This window comes from Scaptodrosophila lebanonensis, unplaced genomic scaffold (assembly GCF_003285725.1).
Source record: "Scaptodrosophila lebanonensis strain 11010-0011.00,11010-0021.00 unplaced genomic scaffold, SlebRS2 tig00000563-arrow-arrow-pilon, whole genome shotgun sequence".
In the NCBI taxonomy this organism is placed as follows: Eukaryota; Metazoa; Arthropoda; class Insecta; order Diptera; family Drosophilidae; genus Scaptodrosophila; species Scaptodrosophila lebanonensis.
The window spans coordinates 24,473-31,283 of record NW_022060704.1 but is presented as its reverse complement, the minus strand read 5'-3'; positions in this window follow the sequence as shown (position 1 = coordinate 31,283).

Below are 6,811 nucleotides of genomic sequence, written 5' to 3'. Positions count from 1 at the left end.
CTCCGTTATTCGGTTTCTGCTTTACTATCGCTTACGCAGTCGTTGCCTAGCGACGGTAACTGTAAACTTTTGGCGTTTTGCCTTTGCAATTAACATTAAATGGTCAAAACGAAAGAAGAAAAGCGAGACAATGACTTGCAGTTGTTGTTGTTTTTAGAGCATTATTTTTTTTACCATCAAATAACTGTGTTCGATTGCCCAATGTATACATTAATACGAATGTACATACATGCTATATTCATACACAGGCATACATACATACATACATATGTATGTTTCTCTTTACTTTTTCAACCGTACGTAGAGAACCGCACACATAGACACGAACTGTTGCTTGTTGTGTGTGTGAGTGTGTGTATGTGATGTCACCAACTATTTGATATTTGTTGTTGCTGCATAAAGTTATTAATGAAAACACTAAGGCCAAATGCGCTAAACAAAGAAAAAATTACTTTTGAAAATGTTATATAATTTTCAATTAATTAATATTTCTTGCTCTGTCAGTGCAAGACGAATGTACATGCATACCTATGTAGATACATATGTACATACATAGATGTGCACATGTATATGGACATTCACACATTAGTGTCTCACATTTTGCTTTGGCTATTTCAATCGTTTGCACGCAACTACACGAACAGCTGCTTGCATGTGTGTGTGTGTGTATGTATACTTAGTTTTCCCCAACTGTTTGATATTTTGTATTGTTTGTTCTGCCTGCATTTGTAAAATGCATATTTTGAAAATCCTTGAATGCAAAGTTGTAGATTTAGTTACGTAAATTACATTACCCAAATTTTAAATCGATCGGACTAAATTTATAACACAAACTTTTCATTTGAAATAGTGAATAAATATTAGAACCCCAATAATTCAAGCTCCAACACAAATTTCGAAAATCCGAGTATGCAGTTTTGTTTGTATTCTTTTATAGATTATCAAAATCAAATTTAAAGTTGATCGGTGCAGAAATGCAGAATTTTCAAACAAACTTTGGAGCTCGTTTTCCCCCCTTTGGAGCTCGAATTTTCCAAAATCCCTTCTTAGTGGGCACCTACACCATGAAAGGATACTTGAGTCCAAATTTCATCTTTTACCGTTTGGGCTGTGCGTTAATCACCAATTAGTCAGGACAAACTGTTTTATATATAGAGATACCGCAACGTTTTAAGATAGACTATGTGCAAAAAAGGGGAATAATTATAAGGGTATATCCTAATTTTAAATTCACATTTGAGTCTTTTCGTGCCATATTGAGTCAATACGGTCACGCACAAACTCGGAATATGAAACACGGCACTCGTGTCAATGCCGTGCAGCGATGAGCCATGATCAAAAAGCACTGACAATTCTCATCTCAATTTGCTAGAATAAAACTTTCGATAGCAGAATAATAAGCAGAATATTTAAATAATAAAATCTAATTATTTATTGATATCAATAAGAACAAATCATATACATACATACATCTGCCCGCAATGCGAAGCAGAATATGCGTAGCTCCGTTATTCGGTTTCTGCTTTACTATCGCTTACGCAGTCGTTGCCTAGCGACGGTAACTGTAAACTTTTGGCGTTTTGCCTTTGCAATTAACATTAAATGGTCAAAACGAAAGAAGAAAAGCGAGACAATGACTTGCAGTTGTTGTTGTTTTTAGAGCATTATTTTTTTTACCATCAAATAACTGTGTTCGATTGCCCAATGTATACATTAATACGAATGTACATACATGCTATATTCATACACAGGCATACATACATACATACATATGTATGTTTCTCTTTACTTTTTCAACCGTACGTAGAGAACCGCACACATAGACACGAACTGTTGCTTGTTGTGTGTGTGAGTGTGTGTATGTGATGTCACCAACTATTTGATATTTGTTGTTGCTGCATAAAGTTATTAATGAAAACACTAAGGCCAAATGCGCTAAACAAAGAAAAAATTACTTTTGAAAATGTTATATAATTTTCAATTAATTAATATTTCTTGCTCTGTCAGTGCAAGACGAATGTACATGCATACCTATGTAGATACATATGTACATACATAGATGTGCACATGTATATGGACATTCTCACATTAGTGTCTCACATTTTGCTTTGGCTATTTCAATCGTTTGCACGCAACTACACGAACAGCTGCTTGCATGTGTGTGTGTGTGTATGTATACTTAGTTTTCCCCAACTGTTTGATATTTTGTATTGTTTGTTCTGCCTGCATTTGTAAAATGCATATTTTGAAAATCCTTGAATGCAAAGTTGTAGATTTAGTTACGTAAATTACATTACCCAAATTTTAAATCGATCGGACTAAATTTATAACACAAACTTTTCATTTGAAATAGTGAATAAATATTAGAACCCCAACAATTCATTCACATATTTCGAAAATCCGAGTATGCAGTTTTGTTTGTATTCTTTAATTGATTTTAGAAACTAAGTTTTAGGTCGATCGGCTGAAAAATGCAGATTTTTCAAATAAACTTTGGAGCTACTTTTCCCCCCTTTGGAGCTAGAATTTTCCAAAATCCCTTCTTAATGCTCTTACCGTTTGGGCTGTGGGCTGTTGACGCGGTTTCCTTTTGTGCCCCAAGAAAACCCCAATAATTCAAGCTCCAACAAAAAATTTAAAAAACCGAGTATGGTGTTTTCTTTGTATTCTTTTATTGCTTTCAGAAACCAAGTTTTATGTCGATCGGCTATAAAATACGGATTTTTCAAACAAACTTTGGAGATCGTTTTCCCCCCTTTGGAGTTCGAATTTTCCAAAATCCCTTCTTAGTGCGCATCTACAACATGATAGGATACTTGAGCCCAAATTTCAGCATCCTAGCTTCTACCGTGTGGACTGTAGCCTGTTGACGCGGTTTGCTTTTGTGCCTCAACATTTTTTTACAGGAAAACTCCCATATTTTAGGCTCCAAAAAAATATCAAAAAACCAAGTACACAGTTTTTCTTGTCATTGTTCTGAGAGTATACAAACTAAGTTTGAAGTTAATCAGATGAAAACTGTAGATTTTTCATACAAACGTTGAAGCCTGTTTTCCCCCTTTGGAGCTCGAGTTTTCCAAAATCCCTTCTTAGTGGGCACCTAGACTATGAAAGGATACTTGAGTCCAGATTTCAGTTTGAGTCAATACGGTCACGCACAAACTCGGAATATGAAACACGACACTCGTGTCAATGCCGTGCAGCGATGAGCCATGATCAAAAAGCACTGACAATTCTCATCTCAATTTGCTAGAATAAAACTTTTGATAGCAGAATAATAAGCAGAATATTTAAATAATAAAATCTAATTATTTATTGAGATCAATAAGAACAAATCATATACATACATACATCTGCCCGCAATGCGAAGCAGAATATGCGTAGCTCCGTTATTCGGTTTCTGCTTTACTATCGCTTACGCAGTCGTTGCCTAGCGACGGTAACTGTAAACTTTTGGCGTTTTGCCTTTGCAATTAACATTAAATGGTCAAAACGAAAGAAGAAAAGCGAGACAATGACTTGCAGTTGTTGTTGTTTTTAGAGCATTATTTTTTTTACCATCAAATAACTGTGTTCGATTGCCCAATGTATACATTAATACGAATGTACATACATACTATATTCATACACAGGCATACATACATACATACATATGTATGTTTCTCTTTACTTTTTCAACCGTACGTAGAGAACCGCACACATAGACACGAACTGTTGCTTGTTGTGTGTGTGAGTGTGTGTATGTGATGTCACCAACTATTTGATATTTGTTGTTGCTGCATAAAGTTATTAATGAAAACACTAAGGCCAAATGCGCTAAACAAAGAAAAAATTACTTTTGAAAATGTTATATAATTTTCAATTAATTAATATTTCTTGCTCTGTCAGTGCAAGACGAATGTACATGCATACATATGTAGATACATATGTACATACATAGATGTGCACATGTATATGGACATTCACACATTAGTGTCTCACATTTTGCTTTGGCTATTTCAATCGTTTGCACGCAACTACACGAACAGCTGCTTGCATGTGTGTGTGTGTGTGTATGTATACTTAGTTTTCCCCAACTGTTTGATATTTTGTATTGTTTGTTCTGCCTGCTTTTGTAAAATGTATATTTTCAAAATCCTTGAATGCAAAGTTGTAGATTTAGTTACGTAAATTACATTACCCAAATTTTAAATCGATCGGACTAAATTTATAACACAAACTTTTCATTTGAAATAGTGAATAAATATTAGAACCCCAATAATTCAAGCTCCAACACAAATTTCGAAAATCCGAGTATGCAGTTTTGTTTGTATTCTTTTATAGATTATCAAAATCAAATTTAAAGTTGATCGGTGCAGAAATGCAGAATTTTCAAACAAACTTTGGAGCTCGTTTTCCCCCCTTTGGAGCTCGAATTTTCCAAAATCCCTTCTTAGTGGGCACCTACACCATGAAAGGATACTTGAGTCCAAATTTCATCTTTTACCGTTTGGGCTGTGCGTTAATCACCAATTAGTCAGGACAAACTGTTTTATATATAGAGATACCGCAACGTTTTAAGATAGACTATGTGCAAAAAAGGGGAATAATTATAAGGGTATATCCTAATTTTAAATTCACATTTGAGTCTTTTCGTGCCATATTGAGTCAATACGGTCACGCACAAACTCGGAATATGAAACACGGCACTCGTGTCAATGCCGTGCAGCGATGAGCCATGATCAAAAAGCACTGACAATTCTCATCTCAATTTGCTAGAATAAAACTTTCGATAGCAGAATAATAAGCAGAATATTTAAATAATAAAATCTAATTATTTATTGATATCAATAAGAACAAATCATATACATACATACATCTGCCCGCAATGCGAAGCAGAATATGCGTAGCTCCGTTATTCGGTTTCTGCTTTACTATCGCTTACGCAGTCGTTGCCTAGCGACGGTAACTGTAAACTTTTGGCGTTTTGCCTTTGCAATTAACATTAAATGGTCAAAACGAAAGAAGAAAAGCGAGACAATGACTTGCAGTTGTTGTTGTTTTTAGAGCATTATTTTTTTTACCATCAAATAACTGTGTTCGATTGCCCAATGTATACATTAATACGAATGTACATACATGCTATATTCATACACAGGCATACATACATACATACATATGTATGTTTCTCTTTACTTTTTCAACCGTACGTAGAGAACCGCACACATAGACACGAACTGTTGCTTGTTGTGTGTGTGAGTGTGTGTATGTGATGTCACCAACTATTTGATATTTGTTGTTGCTGCATAAAGTTATTAATGAAAACACTAAGGCCAAATGCGCTAAACAAAGAAAAAATTACTTTTGAAAATGTTATATAATTTTCAATTAATTAATATTTCTTGCTCTGTCAGTGCAAGACGAATGTACATGCATACATATGTAGATACATATGTACATACATAGATGTGCACATGTATATGGACATTCACACATTAGTGTCTCACATTTTGCTTTGGCTATTTCAATCGTTTGCACGCAACTACACGAACAGCTGCTTGCATGTGTGTGTGTGTGTATGTATACTTAGTTTTCCCCAACTGTTTGATATTTTGTATTGTTTGTTCTGCCTGCTTTTGTAAAATGTATATTTTCAAAATCCTTGAATGCAAAGTTGTAGATTTAGTTACGTAAATTACATTACCCAAATTTTAAATCGATCGGACTAAATTTATAACACAAACTTTTCATTTGAAATAGTGAATAAATATTAGAACCCCAATAATTCAAGCTCCAACACAAATTTCGAAAATCCGAGTATGCAGTTTTGTTTGTATTCTTTTATAGATTATCAAAATCAAATTTAAAGTTGATCGGTGCAGAAATGCAGAATTTTCAAACAAACTTTGGAGCTCGTTTTCCCCCCTTTGGAGCTCGAATTTTCCAAAATCCCTTCTTAGTGGGCACCTACACCATGAAAGGATACTTGAGTCCAAATTTCATCTTTTACCGTTTGGGCTGTGCGTTAATCACCAATTAGTCAGGACAAACTGTTTTATATATAGAGATACCGCAACGTTTTAAGATAGACTATGTGCAAAAAAGGGGAATAATTATAAGGGTATATCCTAATTTTAAATTCACATTTGAGTCTTTTCGTGCCATATTGAGTCAATACGGTCACGCACAAACTCGGAATATGAAACACGGCACTCGTGTCAATGCCGTGCAGCGATGAGCCATGATCAAAAAGCACTGACAATTCTCATCTCAATTTGCTAGAATAAAACTTTCGATAGCAGAATAATAAGCAGAATATTTAAATAATAAAATCTAATTATTTATTGATATCAATAAGAACAAATCATATACATACATACATCTGCCCGCAATGCGAAGCAGAATATGCGTAGCTCCGTTATTCGGTTTCTGCTTTACTATCGCTTACGCAGTCGTTGCCTAGCGACGGTAACTGTAAACTTTTGGCGTTTTGCCTTTGCAATTAACATTAAATGGTCAAAACGAAAGAAGAAAAGCGAGACAATGACTTGCAGTTGTTGTTGTTTTTAGAGCATTATTTTTTTTACCATCAAATAACTGTGTTCGATTGCCCAATGTATACATTAATACGAATGTACATACATGCTATATTCATACACAGGCATACATACATACATACATATGTATGTTTCTCTTTACTTTTTCAACCGTACGTAGAGAACCGCACACATAGACACGAACTGTTGCTTGTTGTGTGTGTGAGTGTGTGTATGTGATGTCACCAACTATTTGATATTTGTTGTTGCTGCATAAAGTTATTAATGAAAACACT